Here is a 23848-nt window from a genome sequence, read left to right as displayed (position 1 = left end):
ATGGGGACGGAGATGCTAGGAAACACATTGAAGTGTTTGAACAAGTATGTGATTCCTTAGGGGAACACAACGAACTACATAAGTGCAATGCCTTAAGCTTGACATTAAGTGGGAAGGCTGGAGATTGGTATAGGACCCTAAGGGTGGACGAGAAAACAATCTACCCTACCCTTCGAAGGTTGTTTCTAAAGGAGTACATACGAGAAGGTGTGCTTTGGGGTGTAGCATCTCAGCTACAGAAGGTCGAACGTAAGGAAGGAGAGTCAGTAAGGGACTTCATTAGTCGTCTAAAGCACTTAAACTCTCGTTGCCCTGTAAATGAGCGCTTCAACAATAACCAACTACTTGATCGATTCATTCGAGGGTTGAGGAATGAAGGAATCTATAATGGACTAGTGATTAGAGGTATCACAACCTGGGAAGATGTCAATGCCAATGCAATCCAATTAGAGGACAACTTGATGATAGCAGGCATGAGGGTGTCTACTGACACGAGATCCACTAGCTCACAAGCCATTGAGTATGAACCCATGACTGCAAAGCCCATTGCCAATGAGCCAAAGGTATTTGAGACATTCTTGACAGACCTCACCAAGGCAATCCAAGAGTCTCTTAAGGATAATCGACCCCCTCAAAATAGTCACATGTATCCAAGAAGGGAGCAACAATGGTGTTCCATTTGCTTAGGTCCACATAGCACTAGTGAGTGCCCTACGTTTAGAGTAAAATTTAATGGAACTTGCAACGCATGTGGTAGGTATGGTCACCAAGCTAAGGATTGTTTAATGATCAAACGTATGATGGCAAATAGACCACCTGTAGGCTGGACGGATGCACCTCGAGCTCCTATATTGATACCTGCTCCACCTGTTGAGCAACTACTGCAACACATGGTCCCTAGATCTCAAAATTTTGTACAAGCTACACCGCTACCACCTCCTGTGCTAGGACCGCAGCCCCCGCATCCAAGAATCGCCCCTATGAACCAAGTGGGTTGCGAGCCATCAAATGCTTATGCAGATGGCTGTGAGGAGGAAATAGACACTAGTATTGCCTACGGACTTGATACATTGGAAGAGTGTCCTATATACTACATGGAAGATTGTTGGGGGCAAGTCAAGCCAGTTTATCAAGCTACTACTCTCGCATCCAGAGGTCAAAATATCAACACCCAGGCTAGGAGGCCACCTCTTCAATGCTACGAGTGTGGTGGACCACATCGAGCAGCGGAGTGCCCTATTAGGCTGCAAAAGAATGCTGCACAGATGCAAATGAATCAAGGGAGCACGTCTACAATGCCAATACTCACATGTAATCGTTGTGGCATAGATCACTTGATTTCCCAATGCCCCTATAACCCATATGCGCCTAAAATCACACCCCTGAATTTGGTCGAAATTGCTAGTGTGACATCGCCAATACCACCCGTCGCACCCGCTTATGCGATTACACGGTCCATGCTTCAAGGGCCAGGCCATATCCTCGAAGAGAGAGATACCGCGTCAGTTATCCAAGCAAAGAAAAAGAAGACACGAAGGAAGAAGTCACAGAATACGGAAAATTCAAAGCCAAGTTCCAAAACAAACATAGGAACAGGAGATGACCCCGTGTATATGAATGACCTCGAGGATGATTCAGATTCAGTCGAGACAATGGAGACTAGAACCAATACCACAAAGAGAAAGACCGACAAAGAAAACCGTAACATGGAACCAAATGAAAACCGAATAAGAGAAAATCATAAAGAGCCTCTGAAAACACCACAAGTGTTTCCAAATCCAATCCAAGACCCCCAAGATAAACCGCAGGGGCAAAAAGGGAAGAATCGTAAAAAGAAGATTGGGACGTACCCAAACCCAGTAGACGAGATTGAGCAGGTGAAACATCTAAGAGGTTTAGTGGAGGAGACTCAAAGGAAACGAGAACCAGAACCCATGCAGGTCAAAATTCATGACACAGTGTTTCCCACGCAAGTTCATCCACCCCACATGAACCATAGACCGTTAGCCATATCTAGTATCATCCAAGAAGGGAGTGAGGACGGGACATCAGAAAGTGAGCATACACCTTTCTTGTTGGAAAGGATGTTTAACGAAGGAATACCTGATCCCATTGAGGAATATGAGATTCCATCTTCACCAGTTCCTAGTCAAGGACCTACACCCTGCGAAACGCCAATGAATGTTGCCAAACTAGTGGACTTCATGTCTTCTGAGGTCCGAACCACGATCATAGCAAAGCTGTATGGAGATCCTGAGTTATTCCTTGCACTTCGAGCATTCCTTAACGGAGAGCTACGAACGGGATTACCGCAATTTGCGCAACCAAATAGGCCTGACTCGATTATGATTGATGAGGAAAATCATGTGCAATCACTTGACTTAGATGGACACGAGTCTGTGATTGAGGTACCCATTAACGAATTAGGGCAGTATTTTGAAGGCGACGAGTCTAATGCGACCCTACCCATCACTACCAAGGGATTAATTATAAAGGGAATTCTTGATGGTGGTGCGGGAGTTAGCATCGTTACAAAAGATTGTTGGGAATCCATGGGAAAACCCCGCCTCAGTGTTACTAACATTGTGGTAAAGATGGCAAATGGTACCATAGCCAGACCTATGGGGATGCTTAAGGATCTTAAGATCAAAGTTCTAGGACACAAGGTACGACATACGTTCATTGTAATGGATTTCTCTAAACACCTTATGTCATATGAAATGATTTTAGGACGACCATTCATGAGAGAAGCACAAATGGTTCATGATTGGTCTAAAAATCATGTCTATTTGCAATTCCAAGACTCTGTCCTTAGAGTGGATTTGGTGACTGGTAAGGTACACCCCTTAGGGAGTAAAACCATTATTGATCATCGCTCTGACACCACAGTTCACTCGGACCCACTACAATATTGTTACACTTGTAAGAAGGATACAGACATTGGCCAAGATTCTCCTTATATGGATATCCTACCTGGGATGACTGAGTCGGACAATGTGGATTGGGTCCACCTAGCAGCAACCGTAGACACTTGGGGAAATAGGGGAACAACCTGGGTAACACCTGAGGGGGATGAAATGCCTATACCCTTAAATATGCTACAAGCAATGCATATCGCTTCGGACAAGACTCATCCTAATGTCATGAAGAAAACATACAAGTGGGTCCCTAAAGCTTCTTTAGTGACCATAGCTAGTGCTAAAAAACAGAAGCCTTGTAAGAAACGTACCACTTGCTCCAAGAAAAGTAAGAAAATGTTGCGATGGATCCCTAAACGACTATTGGAAGCCCAAGGCTACTATCAAGGAAATGATCAAATCTGGGTGCCAAAACGTAGATTGTGCTCTTACCTATCACCTGACCCAAGTGAGCCCAATCCCATAGCTCCAAAACGAATCAATGATCGTGGAAAGAAAAAAATCACAGAGTGCTACACACCCGCTCCCGAGCTAGTTTGGGTACCAAAGAAAGAACGAATTGTTCCACCTAGCTCAGGAAGGGGGGAGTCCCATGAAGCTTCTAGCTCCTCATGTAATACATCCATAGAGGTAAAAGCTTCTACACAGCCTACATCTATAGTAGTGGACCTCCATGAAGCTACAAAAGAATCCACACCTCCCAGTGTTCAAGAATCACCTAATGAACCACTTCAAGTTCGATCCTGGGAGAGTACCTTACCACCCTTGCAACTTGACGAGGCACCTAGGGTAATAGACAAATACTGGCAAAAATCCTCACCTATTACCAACTGGAACAATTGGTTTCAAAGGGTGGCAAGCTCATTTCAAACGGTATGATCTACCCAAGGAAGGGGGGAGTGTTTGTGGACATCCATTATTCACTTGCTTCCCTCTCAACCTTTTTCCCTGACCTCTCAATCACCAATCTTAGGGAATGTACATATAAAGCTTTATACTCACAAAAAGAAAAAAAAAGGGAGCAAGAGCAATTCGCAAACGAGTATGCACAATAAAAGTCAAAACATTGACTCAGACCTACACATTCACATCTGGTACAGTGAAACAGAAACCTATGCCATAAAACACCTTTGATCCTCATCACTTGAGTGATGGAGGGTACGTAAGATTAGTACGATAGGAGTGTTTCTGTTTTAGAGTTGAGAGATTAGCGAAGTTCTCTTTTCCCACTAATGTGCCTCCTAGAGGTATTGTTTGTGTTTCATAGTGTGTACAGGAGTGTGTTGCTATTGATAGGATTTGGACCTTCATGGAACCTTTCTCTCGTTCACACTTCAGATCAAGCGCGACCATCAACACAAACAGGTGTTTCTTGTCCATTAGCATTGCCCCTTATCTTTTTGCATCTATGTTTGTCTGCTTTGATTGTGATTGGTAGCATAATATTCAGCGCATTGGCTTAGTATCAAACATTTAATTCAATGTAATGTTTTGTCATAATCACTTGTCTAGGTGTAAAAATCAAGCAGTCCGACTAAGCTAGTTTGACCAAGCTAGGTATTAGAAATCTTCTCTTAATACCATGGGGAATGCCTTCCTAATAAACAATGGTTACTTAGGTTCTTAATCCGATTTAGGCAGCATTGTGTGAAATGTACTAGGGCTTTCTAGTGGGCTTAACCCTAGTGACCTTTAGCTTAAGTATTATAAAGGGAGTTTACTAATGTGATGAGCCTGGGGAGGGTAACAATGTTATATGACCCCCCAAAGTTACAAAATTAAAATGTTGAAAATGAACAAACAAAAAATCAAAGTGCCACAATGTAAAATCTTACGCTGGAAGAGAAATCTCGGCTTGATTTGGTACTTCACTCACATGTATCGCCTATGGTACTAGAGCCCTAGAGGTTCCCAGTGTGGGCGCTTTTCCTTGAAAAGCAAAAAACCCAAGGCATACAAAATAAGCACACACATCATAATTGAATCAATGTGAAAAGACTTTGGGGGGTCAAAGAAAAAGTAATCAGTCAGGCGATGATTTCATGAGAAATTCCTATTATCGTAGCTTAACTACAAGGTTTTCTAGGTATAGCCTCTAGTCAGCCCTCGAACATGAATACTTGGCTCTCGCGATTAAACAAATTAATTGACCACAGAAAATTAAGAAGCTTACCCATGGTATTAATATTCGATCTCTAGTGCCTTTCGACCGTCAAATTAGCGACCCCAGACTTGTTTAATTTTTTACCTTTACATCTGTTTATGCATTTGATTACATTGCAATTTAATGTTCATTGCTAACAAATTGTTTGAAATTCTTTTACCAATCAATTTGTCTACCTAAAACTGCATATGCTTTTTAAGAGAATGCAATTATTGTGCCAATGTTGTTTGATTTTGCAGTGACTGAAGAAGGCTAAGGACATTCATCTCAAATGCTCTTCCACCTCGACGAACGAGCTTCAACTCAATAGCTTCCGAGGACGGAATCTACATCAGGAAGGGGGGCATGTTAAACCTCATGGCTCACGGACACCCCATCACCTACGACGGACGTGTATTATGTATTTGGTAGAGTCAGGCACCGGGCTTGTCGGACCAATAGGAAAAGGGTAAGAGTGATCGTCGATGAGAGGCGCACTCTAACTAGGACATTCAAGGGATTAGTTGGCTAAGCATGGGCGCCCAAGTGTGAATGGGGTGAACTCATATAAAAGCCAACTAAACCTAATTTTTACTCATTCTCTCATTTGTGCAATAGAAGAGTGCTCTTGCTCCATCTCCATCTTCTTCTTCTTCACCTCCTCGTGTGTGTGTGTGTGTGTGTGAGAGAGAGAGAGAGGGAGAGTGTGTGTGCGATCGAGCATTACGAAGGCACGACGGCGGCGAAGAGGTTGAGCGCGGCACGCCTGCAGCTTCTTCTTCATCGCGGCGAGGAATCCACCACGAAGGCAAGCGTAGAGCGGTGAGTGACACACCCTTTGCTCTCTTGAGCTTGCTAGTTTAGGCTTGTTGTGTGCTTGGAGCCGTTTGTGGCTCGCACACGGTGTATCGGCAAGTCCCTTGCTTCGACAGTGCGGCAAGGAGCGCACAGCGATGCGTATATCGATGCGTATATCGACGCCCGCTAATTTCATCGATATACGCGCGTTGATATCTCCATGTTGTGTTGTAGTGATTGTCTCTACCTACGCTATTATGTGTGCTATATTGCACAAGTGTAGCCCAATGTACCTGTCTATGCTATAAGTGTGCCATGTAAAAGGACTCTATTGTAGTAAGATAGTAACATGTGTGCTATACAGTAAAAGTGTGTGTAAGAATTGCACAATGTTCTTGTCTATGATATGATGTGTGGTATGCATGTGAAAGAGCTATATTACATATTGAGAGCACTATGTATGCCATATAGCGTTAGTGTGTGTAATAAGAGGCCAATGTCCCTATCTATTCTATTATGTCATAGTATTTCTTACAGTATGAGTGCTATATAGCATAGCTATGTGTAATAATAGCCCGATGGTCCTGTCTATGCTATTATGTGTACCATGTAGCAGGACTCTATCAGAGTATGTAAACATTATGTCTGCTATATAGCAATAGCACAATATACCTATCTATGGTATTATGTGTGCTATCAGATTTTATAATATTATGAGAGCACTATGTGTGCTACATAGCAAATGTTAGTGTAATAGTAGCACAGTATCCATGTCTATGCTATTATGTGTGTTATGCAGAGTGTGATATGTGTAATAATAGCACAATATCCCTGTCTATGCTCTTTTGTGTGTTATGTAGAAGAACTGTGTTATAATATGAGAGCACTATGTGTGCTATATAGCAGACGTGTGTGATGTGTGTGTAATAACAGCTAAAAATACCTATCTATGCTATTATGTGTTATATAACAAAATTGAGCATGTAATGAAAGTTGAGTTATCTATCTATGCTATGTAGCATAGCTATGTGTATTTATACCAATGCATCTGTAGCTATGCTATTATGTGTGATATATAGCAAAATGTAATTCTAATGCATTTTTTTTTTCAAGCAGACAGAGTATTTCTTGAAGTTTAAAGATAGCCACCCACATGTGACAATTGGGCAAAGGTCCTTTGAGAAGCTGAAGCCTTGGTTCATGCAAAAGTTGAAAGATCGAAATACTTGCTGTTGTGTTTATCATATCAAACTGATGTATCTCAAAGATGCATTTAATGTTATGCGCTCATCTGCTTTTGGTTTTCATGGGAGGTCATGTACATGTAAATGCAATGTTTGCAAATCAGATGGGGTGAATGCAGAATGTCTTGTCGTTGAGCACTCATTTTCAGGGATCACGAAGTTGTGGGAATCATGCATATGTGCAAAGACTGAGGGGGATATGTTCCATAAACACACCTGCTTGATGGGCCAATGCAAAAACTGTGGTGTGGAAAAGCTCAGCCTTTGTCCACGAGAACTTGTAGAGATGACAAAGACAATTCCACTGCAAGTCTTCGAGGACATTAAAGTTCAAACTAAGCATGGTCTAAGTAAGAGAAAGATTTTGTCATTCAAACAGGTGTCTTTAAGTGAGCTAATAGGGAGGATAAAAGACGACATCAGAATCTTCATCGAGCACAATTTCACTTACAGATGGCAGGCACATCAATACAGAGAATGTTTGAAGGTGTTTCCTTCAGATACCATTATATCTGTAGTAGACTTTGCTGAAAATTACTCGTTCAAAGAGAAAAATGAAGTACAATCCATGCATTGGCATACAGATCAATGCACCATCCTTGTTCACATAACGTACATGCGTGACGACGAAGATGACAGTATTATCAAGCATATGAATTTCTACATCTCTGATGATAGGCAACATGATACGCTATTTGTCCAGCATTGTTTTCTTCTTTGTGATCAGTGGCTTAAAGACTAGAGGCTGAATTTCAAGAAGCACTGGGTGTGGTCAGATGGTGAAGCCTCGCAATTCAAGGCTGCAAGGCCATTTTACTTTGTTGCTAGATATTACCAACTAACAGGTATAGAGATGACATGGAATTTTTTTGGCTCTGGCCATGGCAAGGGGGAGCATGATGGCGCTGGCGCTGTGATAAAGAGAGCCCTTACACATGAACAAATCAAGAGTAATCGAGTTGTTCTTAGGCAAGTTGCAGACGTGGTTGCATTTTTGACGAGAACAATGTCCAATGCTGCATGTAGCTCTTATGCACAATCCACTAAAGCAGGTCCTACCATAAACAGGAAATTTTGGCTAGTAAAAGAGACAGAAGTGGACAGGTCTAATCTATGGGGTTGTGAGAGAGTACCAGGATCTCGATCACTCCATTGCATTTCAGTCTTTTGTCGTCATGATCCTACTCAATTAAGGACCAGGCGACTTTCTTGTTTTTGTGATGCTTGCATGAAGGGCCATTGGAGGACTCGTTCCAGCAAATCATATGCAGGCAAGTGGACACATAAGGCATTGAAATCACTCTCTGAGTTAGTAGAAGAGACTGAGGTACCAGAAGATGAAGCTGCAATGTTTGAGGGATCCTAGGATATGCTGAGTGAGTATCTCATTGAAGGTGATAAACTTGCAGTCAATGCAGACGCTGGCAATGCAGAAGGTGTAGAGTTCTTTCTTGTGAGATGTACAAAGAGAAAGTGGATGACAGATTGCATCTTAAGAGATAAGTGGAAAAACAACTGTGATAAAAACACTTATGTTGTCATAGGGTGTTATTATCAATAGCAAGAGGGGGACCCAAATCACTACACTCTACTTGATGATAGGGGAGTTACTAACCTGTACTCTCACCTTGTTTGGGAAATCAAGTTTGACATGCCTTTGGTAGATGCTACCTCAAATACATATTATTTATCTCCGGAACTACATGAAACCATGTGCAATGCCATGCCCTATGAAGCAGCATGATACCTATTTAACAGGCTTATATTATGTTCTATATAGCCTTCACCATTCAGTACCTCCTTACACATGTCCATTGTGCTATGTATCACATAGCACACAACCACACAGAGAACATAGCATAAAATCACACACATTTTAGATAATGAGGTTACTATTGTGAACATGTTGCACCTTGAAAAAATTTAGCCAAGATATTTGTCGGAAATGATTGGGAAGAAAACATTATCAAGAGCATCCCATTCACTTTCTTGATGAATTTCAGGTAAACATGTCTCATTCTTACAATCATCTCACTCTTATGAATAGCTACCCATTGGGTGTTATGGAGTTGTGTACATGCTACTATATGCGATATGTAGCCAAGTAATGTGTCAAGATAGTCCATTGTCTCTACCTATGCTATTATGTGTGCTATATTGTATAGGTGTGTGTAATAATATCCCAATGTCCATGTCTATGCTATAAAAGGACTCTATTGTAGTAAGATAGCAACATGTGTGCTATACAGTAAAAGTGTGTATATCCCATAGCACAATGTTCCTGTCTATGATATGATGTGTGGTATGTGAAAGAGCTATATTACATATTGAGAGCACTATGTGTGCCATATAGCGTAAGTGTGTGTAATAAGAGGCCAATCTCCCTATCTATGCTATTATGTCATAGTATTTCTTGCAGTATGAGTGCTATATAGCATAACTATGTGTAATAATAATAGCCCGATGGTCATGTCTATACTATTATGTGTGCCATGTAGCAGGACTCTATCAGAGTATGAAAACATCATATCAGCAAAATAAAATTACATCATATCACCAAAATAAAATTACATCATTCAATCATTAAGTTTAGAGAACTTTGAACAAGTCAATTTTTTGTATAGTAATCGCAAGTACATTCAGTGCACAAAATGCTGTATACATGATTCCATAACCACAATCAACCTTCCTTACATACTTCTCGTTGACTTCTATAGTGGCTAATGACACGAGCAGACACAATGTCCGAAGGATTTTCAAACTGGTTCATCTTTGCATAAGCATTAGGGTTGGGTGAGACTGTCCACTTGACTAACCAAGGGAACAATGTGCTAACCAGTGATAGCCGTTTTTCGGCTCTCCATAAATGCCATAGTAAGTTACTCCACCCTACCAAATTCACCCAAACGCTATGGCTATCCCTACCATTTCACTGTATATAGGCGTGTGTGAGTTAGGGGGCTTTTCCCATATCTTCTTAAAAACCCTCAGCTAGCTAGTCACTGGGCTAGTTGAGCCAAAAAAAATAAAAAAAATAAAAAATAAAAGTATACTATGGTCTCTTTGTGTGTAAATATATATGGCCTAAATATAGGGATTTTTTATAATTATTTTGGTATTTTATTTAAATATTTCTACTTAGGTGTGTGTTTTATTAAACCTATGTAACCTTCTTTCATCCTCTTACACCATAATTATATTTTTTGACAATATGTACATACTCTAACCTCATATTTTTCCTTTATACAAATCACTCCCACATTTTCACCCTCACCCTCGTGAAAACAAAAAATTGATTTCTACTCATTGGTTACGTTTATTATATTATTTACTTGCATACCTTTTCCTCTTTCACCCAAAATAATTCAAAGAGGGACCATATCATATGATTCCAATATCTTTCCATATCCATAACTCCTCCATATTTTTATTACTATTTTTACTCATTATTCTAACACCATGTGCTCATTGAGCTAAAGTCCATGAATAGTCCATACACTAGTCCCACCATGTATATATTTTTTTATTCACCAATAATCCTCCTCCATGCATGGGTCAAGGGAAACTTGAATGCTTTGTATTATAATATGACAAAGGAGGGGCTCACTCTTGGATACATTGTACAAATTCAACAAAGGAGGGGGCCACTAAAAGACTTTTGCAGGCATAAAAACAGGCTTTTTGGTGAGAATTTTGGCACCTATCTCCACTCCGAATTTGGAGCAGTGGTCAAAAGAGAAAATGTAGCCCACACTCTGAATAATCACCTCAAATGTTTTCATGATTTTTGGAGCTACCAGCGGTGAGCTATGATTTTTTGAGTGGACCCCAGTCTGCCCACTTTTCTCACAAGTAGCCCTTAGTCTTCTCTCACCCTTCCACACACACCTACTCACTCTTACACATCCCTCCCTCTCCTTCCCTCACTCAAACCTGAAATTTCCATGGCTTCTCCCACCCTCTTCACCATTACCCTTCTCTCTCATCCCTATAGTTCTTTTATGAACCTCTACATACATACACCCTCTCCATGTCTCTCTCTATTGCTTCTATGTTACAATTTAATTTACCTCTCCTAAAAATATCTAAAATTCAGCATCTTAACCATGATAACTTCTGCAAATTGAGGATTTTTCATCAACAAATCCTCTTTTCATTGTGGTGGTCAACCGTGGTGTCGGCGTAAAGAAGCGAAGAAGAAGAAGAAGACCAGCGGTCATTTTTTCCACAATCTACACAAGGGTGAGTTCAAGCTTCTTCAAAGCTTCACCATCTCAATGATTCTCTTTTAATTCACCCCTCTTCCTTCATCAAATCAACTCATCCTACCCATTGTAAATGTATCACTAACAATTCTAGTGATTATTACCACTAACAACTAACTTCTCTTGTAAAAATGCACCCACACTATTAACATATAGAGTAGGCAACCGCACAAGTAAACCAAATTCACTCACTCCCATGGAAGTTTCTCTCCTTTCACCACATCAATAATTCTCTTACTTGAGCCCACATCCGTGTGACTCAAGAGAAAAGAGAGACCCCATTCTCATTTGAAATTCATAAAAATTCATAATCCTTGATCTTTCCTAATAAAATTGATTAGGCTTAATCCTAATCAAGGCTTCTAAAACCTATAAATACAACCCATTCCTCCTTGTAAAAGACATCACTATACCATTGCACACTAGATTGAGCGTACCACACGCCAGTTCTATCTTGGTTGTAAAGAGAGAGTAAGCTTTCTATACACCGTCACCTTGGTGCATAAAAAAGCTTGAGCTAGTTTGAGTGAGTGCGAGTAGAAGATATTATTCCTACCATTGTTGTATCTACCCCAACATCAATGAATTGGTAGTTTTGGGTGCAATTCATGTCCAAAGGCTCACGCTTCTCCTCCAATTTGGCTTGGCAAACTCATTCAGCTTCATAAGGTGACTTGTTTCATTGAAGGTTGTTGTTTTGTTGCTTGTGATTCATTGGCTATTGTTTGGCTACCATTGTAAGAAGGTGGATGGTGAGAGGGATCCCATAACCCTAAGACAATGTGCTAGTGATGTTATAACCAAATCTTGTCACTTGATTCCGCAAGCTCTAAGTTCCTTTTTGTGCAAAATATAAAGTTGAAGCTAAGTTGTACACCATCTCTCTCTCTCTCTCTCTCTCTCTCTCTCTCTCTCTCTCTCTCTCTGTCTCTCTCTCTCTCTGTCTGTCTCTCTCTCTCTCTCTCTCGTGTTTTAGTGTGTGAGAGTGTTCCATTGGTGTTAGGGTTAGTGTAAATTCCTTGCTTGTTTGTGGGTTGCTCTAACGATTCTCCTCTTTTGCGTCCTAGTTCGCTCTTAAACTAGGTGGTGCCCCTTGTGTAGTTGGGATTTGGCTGTGGGTTTGTTGTTTTGGTTTGTGTTGTGTTTTGCCTTAGACACATTGAGTAGCACGGGATCCTTGAAGGGTGTCTAGAGGTTTCTCTTCTTGTTGCCCGTCGTGGACTGCCTCAATTTTGGTGCCCCCACTGAGGACAGGCTTGTGTATGTTTTGTGAAGGCTCAACCTTTAGCATAATCAAGTAGCTTGCATGAATCATGAGAATTTGTATGATCCCTTCATTCCCATTGCAAGGCAAAAGGTACACATAATTGTTAGTACTAAGATAAAATTTCAGCGAGTAATTCGTAGAATTTTAGGTCCTCTTAGGTTGGTAGAGATAAACGCATAAGTAAATCCTTTTATTTTGCCTCTCATTAGGTATGACCTTAGTTTGGACGTCTATATTTTTGTTTTGTTTTAAGAATTAGGTCATGCATAGACCATGGATAATGGCCCAAGAATACAGGTTTTTCCCTTTCATTTCACTCCACACATTAGAGTAAACATTGCAATTAGTAGAAAAATCCATTTTCAACAACGTATGGTATTCATGTTTGGTGCCCAAAGAGTAGGAGAAATTCTTGCATCACCAAACCCTGTCATTCTACCTCTTATTGATTATCATAGGTCATTTGATGTGAATATTTTTATTTTGTTGTAGAATAGATTGCAATTTAGAAAATATTATTGTGTAAATCTCTTAAAGAAAGAAAAAACAAAAACGCGTCACTTTGAAATCAATTCAATGGAGAGCCAACGCCAAATGTCTGGATATCCTCTTTTCTTTGGAGAGCCTGGAGAGGATGCAGAATTATTTCTAGCGAATTTCAAGATGTCTTGCCGTATCAAGAGGATAGTAACTGATCAAGAACGTGTAGAAATGTTTGAGGTGGTCCTTAGGAAAGATGCTAGCACTTGGTTTGACTCTTTGCCTGAGGAAGTTAAAGGGAATTACACGGAAGTTTTGAATCGTTTCAAGAAATACTTCTTTGATCCCCAAAACACTCAGAAATTATGGCAAGACATTGTTTCTCATAAGCAAAAAGACTTAGATGACTACTACTTGTACAAGCAAGAGTTCCTACGTCTTTGGGCTCTATGGATACGAAATGTTGCTAACCCTGGTGATGGTGCAGAATTTCTAAAGAAGGAGAGATTCATAGCGGGACTCTCTCTTGACCTTAAGGTAAAAGTTCAGGCGGGTGCACCTGCTACCTTTGATGCAGCTGAAACTAGGGCTGCTGAGAAATATGGGAAACTCAAGTGCTTAAGGGGGGAGGTTCCAATAGAAGGTCTTAGACTCAAAGGTAATTCACAAGCATCAACATCTAAGGAGCTTCCTGAGGTAACGGCGGAAGTAATTGAGAAGTTAAATGAATCTTTAAGCAGCTTGTCAATTCACCTTGCACAAGCTGTAGGTCCAAAGGGACAAACAAACAAGTCTGAAGAGCGAGACCCACGACCTAGGAGAGTCTTGCAATGTTGGAATTGCGGTGAGTCTGGACATAGGATGTATAATTGTCCTTGGCCCCGTGGGGAGCCAGGGAGACCTAACTTGAATTACCCAGTGATGAATGCAGGTGAAGGAACTAGTCAGCAACCACGGCTTATACAAAGGCCAAATGGAGCAAGACCACCTCCACAAGGAATGGAAGGAGTTCCACCTTTGCCAGACCCAAACGTGCATGTGGTAGAGGTGACAAATTCAAGAGAGGTTGACATGGAAGCAAATGGCATTAAGCGTGGCTGAGGGAAAGGTAAGGAGAAAGAAGGAGTTACATCACAAAGTGACCATGGACGAGAAAAGAAGGCAAAGGAGACCAAGGAAGCTAAGAGGACTCGATGTCGTATCAAACTCCAAGACTTTCCTCTTGGACATGGAATGGCTCCATACAACCTGTTGGAAGACATGAGAGGTAAGGGTCCTGATATCTCATGGCCTCAATTTCTTGCATTATGTCCACAAGTTAGGAGGGATTTAACAAGGGCAGTTAGCACTAGGAGAAAGGTAAAAGAGAGTGTGCCTGTTGTAAAAATTGCACAAGCTAAAATGAATGAGGACATTACACCTGTGCTAGATTGTTACATAAAAGGGAGATTGGTTAGGAAAGGTCTAGTGGATGGGGGTGCACAAATTTGCATCATGACAGAGGGACTCATGCAAAAACTAGGCATGCACATCCATGAGACACCTAAAATTAAGGTCAAGATGGCAAACAATAGCAAGGCTAGGTGCGTAGGCATTTGTAAAAATGTTTTTGTGGAGGCCTTTGGCATTAAGAAGGCAGTGGATTTCTATGTCATGTCTACCAAAGGAAATGGTTACCCATTTATCCTAGGGAGACCATGGCTAATGAAAATGCGAGCTTTGCAGGATTGGGAGAGTGGAAAGCTAATTTGCAGGAACGAAAATCATAAGAAGGTTGTCTTTGACATGAAGGAGCAACGCCAAGAGGAGCTCCATGAAGAATCATCTCAAAGTGAGACGGAAGAAGGTTGGACCGATAACACTTCAGAAGAAGAAAGTAGCGGTAGCATTACTGAAGAGGAGTCTTCCATCGAAGTCATGGGGGTAAGGTTTAAGCCAACCAACCAAGATACCTCTTGTCAAGGTTTGAAGGAGGTAGGTTCCCAAGAGAACCAAAAAGTGGAAGATGAAAGAATGCTAGAAGGTATGCTATCTACAACACTTACAAAGGATGAAAGAGAGGAGTTCAAATGTGTGCTAAGGAAATTTCCTAGGCTTTTTGCTAAAGACTACACCGATGTGTGTGGAGTAGATGCTGTTCAACACAAAATTGAGTTGAAGCCAGAGGCCACACCTAAGGCTCAGAAGCTACGAAGGCTAGGAGTCATCAAGGAGCAGGCTTTACTCAAGGAGGTAAGAAAGCTTCTAGCAGCAGGTTTCATTTATCCAGTGGAGAATTCAGAGTGGGTCTCTCCCGTTGTTGTCACTCCTAAGAAAAACGGAAAGTGGAGGGTGTGTGTGGATTACCGTCCACTCAATGAGGCAACAAAAAGAGATCACTTTCCCCTCCCATTTCAGGATGAGATACTAAATGAGGTAAGCTAGTCATGAGAAGTACACTGTGTGTGATGGCTACTCAGGCTACTTTCAAATAGGTATCGCATCGGAAGATCAATTGAAAACAACCTTTATCACTCCTTGGGGTTGTCATGCTTTTAGAGTCATGCCATTTGGTCTGACAAATGCTCTTGCAACATTCCAACGTTTCATGAACATGGTGTTTCAAGCATTCTTTGGAAATTCAATTAGGGTGTTCATTGATGATTTCTGCATTTATAGCTTAAAATCATTGCATCTACAAAGGGTAGAAGAAGGTTTAAAGAAGCTCTACGACATGGGAGGTCAACTCAACCCCGACAAGTGCCACATAGGTGAGGATGAAGTGATCTTGCTCGGTCACAAGGTTTCCTATAAAGGCATTGAGGTGGATCCTTCAAAGGCAAAGGCTCTTATTGAGCTCCCATCACCGAAGAGTCTTAAGGAGGTCATCTCTTTCATTCAGAAGGTGAAGTATATGTCACGCTTCATTCACTTAGCCTCGCAGTTGCTTCATCCTTTGCAAAAGTTGACACAACAAGTAGAATTTGCATGGTCTGATGAGCTTGAAGAGTATTTTTGTAACATTAAAGTCATTTTGTCAGAGCTACCAACACTCATGCCTCCTCGTTGGGAGTACACATTCTTTGTTAGCTCTAGTGTTGGAAGGGAAACAATTGGTGCTGTGTTGCTACAACAAGATCCCCACAGTACAAGGATGCGACCCATCTACTTTGCTAGTAGGGTCATGAATGCTTTGGAGAGAAACTACACAGAAGAAGAAATCATGATGCTTTCTCTCATGTTTGCGATGAGAAAGTTTAGATCCTACCTGCTACCAGAACCTTTTGTAATTCTCACTGCAGAAAATTTGTTCCCTTGGGTGTCATCTCAAATGAATCTTAGTACTAGGATCTCAAAGTGGATTATGGAGTTGCAAGAGTTCCAATACTCTTTCAAGGTAGAAGATAGTGTGCGTGCACAATTGGTAGGGATTCTCACTTATAGGGTACATGAGAAGGAAATTAAGGTGCCTCAAGTAAAGACCCTACCATTGCCACCACCAAAAAGTATTCCCAATGCTTTTACCTTTTTCTTTGATGGATCTTTTCGGCGAGCCACAGGGAAAGCAGGGGGAGGGCTAGTGTTGCTCAACCCAAGTGGAGAGGTGGTCAAGAAAGAGAAGGTCAATCTACCAGGTTCAACTAGCAACAATGAAGCAGAATACGACACACTACTTCATGGTTTGAAGATGTGCATTGGCCAAGGGATAAAACGTCTCATGGTAAAGGGAGATGCACTTCTCATTGTTAAACAGATTTTAGGCATTTGGGCATGCAAGAATGAAAGCTTAAGGACAAAAGTTCATGCCATTCGTAGGATGTTTAATCAGTTTGAATAAGTGCAACTATATCATATTCCGAGGAAACAAAATGAAGATGCCGATTTACTTGCACAACAAGCAGTTACATGTGTTGAGAGATAAGTGCAGGTCATCATGGTGGTAGCAGCTGTCAAGCAACCGAGATACCAGGGATTGGAGTCATTGGCTCCCATTATTGGCTACATTTTGGAGGGTGAGTTTCCACAAGACTTCACGAAGGCTCAGAAGAGGAGACTCATGAAGAAGGCAAGTTTCTATCTCTTCCTAGAAGGCTCCCTCTATCAAAGAGGGAAGGATCAAGTGTGCAGAAGAGTACCAACTATCGAGGAAATTCCAGCCATTCTAAAAGGTTTGCATGAAGAGGCATGTGGTGGTCATTTTGCCCAAGAATCAACTGTGAAGAAGATTTTGCTTGCGGGGTATGTTTGGCCAAGCTTGCATGTGGATGTTCAACATTGGTGTAAAAGCTGTCACAATTGTCAGATAAATGGAAATAGAAGGTTGGTGCATAGCCCGAGGCAAATAGTGCTTGCAAATGGACCCTTTGAAAAGTGGGGCATTGATTCTATGGGTCCTCTGCCTAGGACAAAAAATGGTAAACTCTACATTCTAGTGGCTGTAGACTATATGACTAGGTGGGTGGAAGCTCAAAGTGTGGCAAGAGTGAATGAGAGGAAAATTAGCAAGTTTGTGTACAATCACATTTGTTGCAGATTTGGCACACCTTTGGAGATTGTTTCTAATAATGGTCCAGGGTTTAGGAAGGGCTTGCTCACAAAAGTTTGTGAAGAGCTTCACATTCTACATCGTCATAGCACACCATACTACCCACAGTCAAATGGTTTGGTGGAGAAGGCTAATGGTGTCATTGCAGGAATCATTAGAAAGATGGTGCAAAACAAGACAAAATTATGGGATGACTTCTTGGATGGTGCCTTGTGGGCATATCGAACCACATATAGGGAAGCCACGGAGTTCACACCATTTCACTTGGTCTATGGTCAAGAGGCTTTGCAGCCTATCGAGCTCAACATTCCAACAATGCGACTTCATGGCAAAGGAGCACAAGATGATCAAGAGGTATGGATGGATCGACTTCTTACGTTAGTGGAGCTTGAGTGGAAAAGAGAAGCAGCATATGAGTGCTACAAGAGGAAAGCCACACAAGCGAAAGAAACGCACGACAAGAAACTAAAGGACAAAGGCATCAAGGAAGCAGAGCTTGTGCTAAGGTATGACAATCGACTTGACAATCGTTTTGATGCCAAGTTTGAAACTAGATGGCAAGGGCCATACATAGTCAAGAAGGCTTTCAATTATAGTTACTATCAGCTTATGGACTTGAATGGTAAAGAGCACTCCAGGAAGGTAAACGGGTATCGCTTGAAGCCCTATTTGAGTCGCCTTCTACCAAAGGATCTACCAAAGATCTGTCCAAAGGCCACTCTCTCATGTAAGTATTGTTACATGAAGCATGAGTTTAACTCTAGCCAAAATTCTGAGGGGCCAAAAAATGAAGATCTCGTCAAGGACTCTGAAGCACTCTCTTTGGAAAAGATGCTCTATGATGGTACATGAATATACCATCATCCTGGGGGAGGGCTAATGATAGCCGTTTTTTGGCTCTCCATAATTGCCATAGTAAGTTACTCCACCCTACCAAATTCACCCAAACGCTATGGCTATCCCTACCATTTCACTGTATATAGGCGTGTGTGAGTTAGGGGGACTTTTCCCATATCTTCTTAAAAACCCTCAGCTAGCTAGTCACTGGGCTAGTTGAGCCAAAAAAAATAAAAATAATAAAAAATAAAAGTATATTATGGCCTCTTTGTGTGTAAATATATATGGCCTAGATATAGGGATTTTTTATAATTATTTTGGTATTTTATTTAAATATTTCTACTTAGGTGTGTGTTTTATTAAACCTATGTACACCTTCTTTCATCCTCTTACACCATAATTATATTTTTTGCCAATATGTACATACTCTAACTTCATATTTTTCCTTTATACAAATCACTCCCACATTTTCACCCTCACCCTCGTGAAAACAAAAAATTGATTTCTACTCATTGGTTATGTTTATTATATTATTTACTTGCATACCTTTTCCTCTTTCACCCAAAATAATTCAAAGAGGGACCATATCATATGATTCCAATATCTTTCCATATCCATAACTCCTCCATATTTTCATTATTATTTTTACTCATTATTCTAACACCATGTGCTCATTGAGCTAAAGTCCATGAATAGTCCATACACTAGTCCCACCATGTATATATTTTTTTATTCACCAATAATCCTCCTCCATGCATGGGTCAAGGGCAACTTGAATGCTTTGTATTATAATATGACAAAGGAGGGGCTCACTCTTGGATGCATTGTACAAATTCAACAAAGGAGGGGGCCACTAAAAGACTTTTGCAGGCATAAAAACAGGCTTTTTGGTGAGAATTTTGTCACCTATCTCCACTCCAAATTTGGAGCGGTGGTCAAAAGAGAAAATGTAGCCCACGCTCTGAATAATCACCTCAAATGTTTTCATGATTTTTGGAGCTACCAGCGGTGAGCTATGATTTTTTGAGTGGACCCCAGTCTGCCCACTTTTCTCACAAGTAGCCCTTAGTCTTCTCTCACCCTTCCACACACCTACTCACTCTTACACATCCCTCCCTCTCCTTCCCTCACTCAAACCTGAAATTTCCATGGCTTCTCCCACCCTCTTCACCATTACCCTTCTCTCTTATCCCTATAGTTCTTTTATGAACCTCTACATACATACACCCTCTCCATGTCTCTCTCTATTGCTTCTATGTTACAATTTAATTTACCTCTCCTAAAAATATCTAAAATTCAACATCTTAACCATGATAACTTCTGCAAATTGAGGATTTTTCATCAACAAATCCTCTTTTCATCGTGGTGGTCAACCGTGGCGGCGGCCTAAAGAAGCGAAGAAGAAGAAGAAGACCAGCAGTCATTTTTTCCACAATCTACACAAGGGTGAGTTCAAGCTTCTTCAAAGCTTCACCATCTCAATGATTCTCTTTTAATTCACCCCTCTTCCTTCATCAAATCAACTCATCCTACCCATTGTAAATGTATCACTAACAATTCTAGTGATTATTACCACTAACAACTAACTTCTCTTGTAAAAATGCACCCACACTATTAACATATGGAGTAGGCAACCGCACAAGTAAACCAAATTCACTCACTCCCATGGAAGTTTCTCTCCTTTCACCACATCAATAATCCATGTGACTCAAGAGAAAAGAGAGACCCTATTCTCATTTGAAATTCATAAAAATTCATAATCCTTGATCTTTCCTAATAAAATTGATTAGGCTTAATCCTAATCAAGGCTTCTAAAACCTATAAATACAACCCATTCCTCCTTGTAAAAGACATCACTATACCATTGCACACTAGATTGAGCGTACCACACGCCAGTTCTATCTTGGTTGTAAAGAGAGAGTAAGATTTCTATACACCATCACCTTGGTGCATAGAAAAGCTTGAGCTAGTTTGAGTGAGTGCGAGTAGAAGATATTATTCCTACCATTGTTGTATCTACCCCAACATCAATGAATTGGTAGTTTTGGGTGCAATTCATGTCCAAAGGCTCACGCTTCTCCTCCAATTTGGCTTGGCAAACTCATTCAGCTTCATAAGGTGACTTGTTTCATTGAAGGTTGTTTTTTTGTTGCTTGTGATTCATTGGCTATTGTTTGGCTACCATTGTAAGAGGGTGGATGGTGAGAGGGCTCCCATAACCCTAAGACAATGTGCTAGTGATGTTATAACCAAATCTTGTCACTTGATTCCGCAAGCTCTAAGTTCCTTTTTGTGCAAAATATAAAGTTGAAGCTAAGTTGTACACCATCTCTCTCTATTTCTCTCTCTCTCTCTCTCTCGTGTTTTAGTGTGTGAGAGTGTTCCATTGGTGTTAGGGTTAGTGTAAATTCCTTGCTTGTTTGTGGGTTGCTCTAACGATTCTCCTCTTTTGCGTTCTAGTTCGCTCTTAAACTAGGTGGTGCCCCTTGTGTAGTTGGGATTTGGCTGTGGGTTTGTTGTTTTGGTTTGTGTTGTGTTTTGCCCCAGTCCCATTGAGCAGCACGAGAGCCTTGAAGGGTGTCTAGAGGTTGCTCTTCTTGTTGCCCGCCCCGGACCGCCTCACCAGGTAAATTGGGGACTGACAAATATCTGATGGTTCAAATTGAGTAGACAATTTGCGTTTGGGCATGGCAATGGTTGGAGTCAATCCATTTGTCTTGAGAAGCTCGTCATGGAGCACTTGGCCTGTGCGCCTTATCAATTACAACCTCCCGCCCTGGCTTGCTATCAAGAAGGGTCATTTGATTTTAATCTTGATTGTACCTGGTAAGTTCAAGGCAAAAAACATGGATGTTTATCTAGCTCCACTAGTTGACGAGCTCTAGGAGTTATGGCAAGGGATCGACATAGCATATGCGGTTGAACCAGTAGGACAACAGCATGCAAGGATCCATGGACTTCTTATGTGGACTATGCATGATTGGCCAGGATACGGAGAAGCTTCTGGTAATGGTTATTGATTTACAAAATTCTCGCTATTCGCAAGCCCTTTGCCTTGGCCTGATTCATGCTTTGATATATGCAGGACTAACAACTTCAGGATACAATGCATGTCCAATTTGCGGGCAGTCTTTGGATGTGCGCTATTCTACCTCTCTTCGAAAGAAAATTTATCAAGGCCACCACCGTTATCTTCCAGATGGCCATCACTTGCACGAAGGCCAGCTTTGCCGCGTCGAATGTCGTCCTATGCATGTACAAGAGTGGCGTCGCCGATGGGAGAAACATGAGGGGCAACCTGTTCTAGGAATGAAACGTTTGTCCATTCTCCATACGTTGCCGTATTGGGGTGATCTACTAATTAACCATTTGCTGGATCCAATGCATATATTCAAGAATGTGGAAGAGCTCCTCTGGAAGACAATCATGGGAATGAAAGACAATCGATCTTCACGAGATGATTTGCAGTCGGTTGAAAGATGCCAGAGTTGTGGCCTTTCACCAATGCAGCTGGTCAAACAAAACTTCCAAGAGCGCCATGGGTATTGCTAAAAAACAAAGAGCCACAAGTGAAAAGGGTGATTTCAGAATTCAGGACGCCAACAGGATCTTCCGTGAGAGCAGCTCGATAGATCGGAGAACCCATATCTCTAGAAGAGGAAGAGCTGGCTATTGGATGTGACTGGAAGTATCATACACACATGGCACTGTGGTCGCATGGAAATAATTTCAGAACACAACAAATTGACAGCAGAAGAAACACGTTTGATAGTGGGGTAATGGTTAGTTTCATGCAAAAGAGCAGGGCCAGTGCTAGAGACACGAATGAGAGCACTAGCAACCTGGATTACTGTGGTCTGGTGTCAGATATCCTGAAAGTAAGCTTCAGGCGGTTTGAGATGTTTTTGTTGGATGTGAAGTGGTTCAAGGTGATTACTTCTGGTCGCAATGTAACGGTACGTAGAGATGGAAACAAACTTGTGCAAATAGATTCTACAAAGACTTGGACAGATGCGAGCGACACATTTGCTCTCCCCGAACATTGCGAGCAAGTGGTCTTTGTACCGGACCCTCGAGAGCGACAATGGTAGTTTGTGGTTCACGTTGCTCCAAGAAATAAACAAGTATTTGAAGGGCAAGATCTCCTGGAGGAAAGTCAGTCAGACGACGTCCATACTACTGCGACATTAGATGAGATGGACGAAGGTATGGCAGAGGAATCTGACAGATATACGAGGGATGACGCAGACGAGCCAGAATTGACACTTGTAGATGAAGATGCAATGGATGAAGACAATCTACCAGAACGAGTTGGGGCAGAGTTATGTTTGCAATTAGAGATAGACAATAATACGGTGCAAGATCTTATCGATGATGCCTCACTCATCAAGGCCTAGGCCTGTAAGTGTTTGTGTGAAGACTTTGATTTAAAATTAAGCTTAAAGTTAATTTAAACAATTGTGTTCTGATGCTTTATTTTACTTTCTTTGTGTAGGACTTTAGTATGGCAGACGAGATTCCAGATCCCGCTTCCATGAGTGCAGATGCATTCATGGGCTTCGTTACACGTATGACGCCAGATCAGATGGCAGAGGCTTCTCAGTAATGGGTAGCCAGAGGCACGGGTACTACGCCTCCGGGCTTCACACCCGAGGGACCGACGCCTAGGGGGGGACGCCTACGGGGTTTAGGATGCCTATGGGTACGACGCCTATAGGTACGATGCCTTCTTCTCCCATCACGGCCGCTTCGACACCTAGGGGTGAGGCAGAGGCGGGTACGTCCTCATCTCCGCAGCACAGGCGCACTCGCCAATCTCGACGATCGTCAGGTGGAGGTGGTGGTTGCTGTGGAGGAGGGTCCACAGATGCTTCGACCCCTCCTCGCTCACGACCCTCGTCTTACCCAGGCACACCTCTCGACACACCTCTTGGCACACCTCGGACACCTTGGGGGGCACACGATCCTAGTGCCTCCAAGCTCTATACTGTACGGGGACATGGTTTTTCTGACATGGATAGAGTCGGGACTGAGGTATCTATGAAGTACTAAATGATCTTGAAGCTTCAGGAGAGCCTGTAGACTGGGAGGCCTTACAGTCTCATTGATCGCTTGAGGTGAGACGTTAATATGTGTGAGTTGATTTAATTAAGTCAATATATGTGAAGTAATATCAATACTAATTTTGTGAGTTTTCCTATGTGCACGTTGCGACGCCTAGTCATTAGTGGACCATATTTCATCTATATGCTTTGTGAGACACAGACACGCTTCTATGTCTCTTTTTTGTACAAACAGTTAGTGTTCAGATAGTTATTGTTTCCCTTATGGTTATGATTATTGTCATTGTCATTGTATAGACAGTTATTGT

Source organism: Adiantum capillus-veneris, chromosome 22 (genome assembly GCF_014529385.1).
Source record: "Adiantum capillus-veneris isolate H3 chromosome 22, ASM1452938v2, whole genome shotgun sequence".
Taxonomy (NCBI): domain Eukaryota; kingdom Viridiplantae; phylum Streptophyta; class Polypodiopsida; order Polypodiales; family Pteridaceae; genus Adiantum; species Adiantum capillus-veneris.
The sequence above is the reverse complement of the archived record's forward strand: the minus strand, read 5'-3'. Positions refer to the sequence as shown.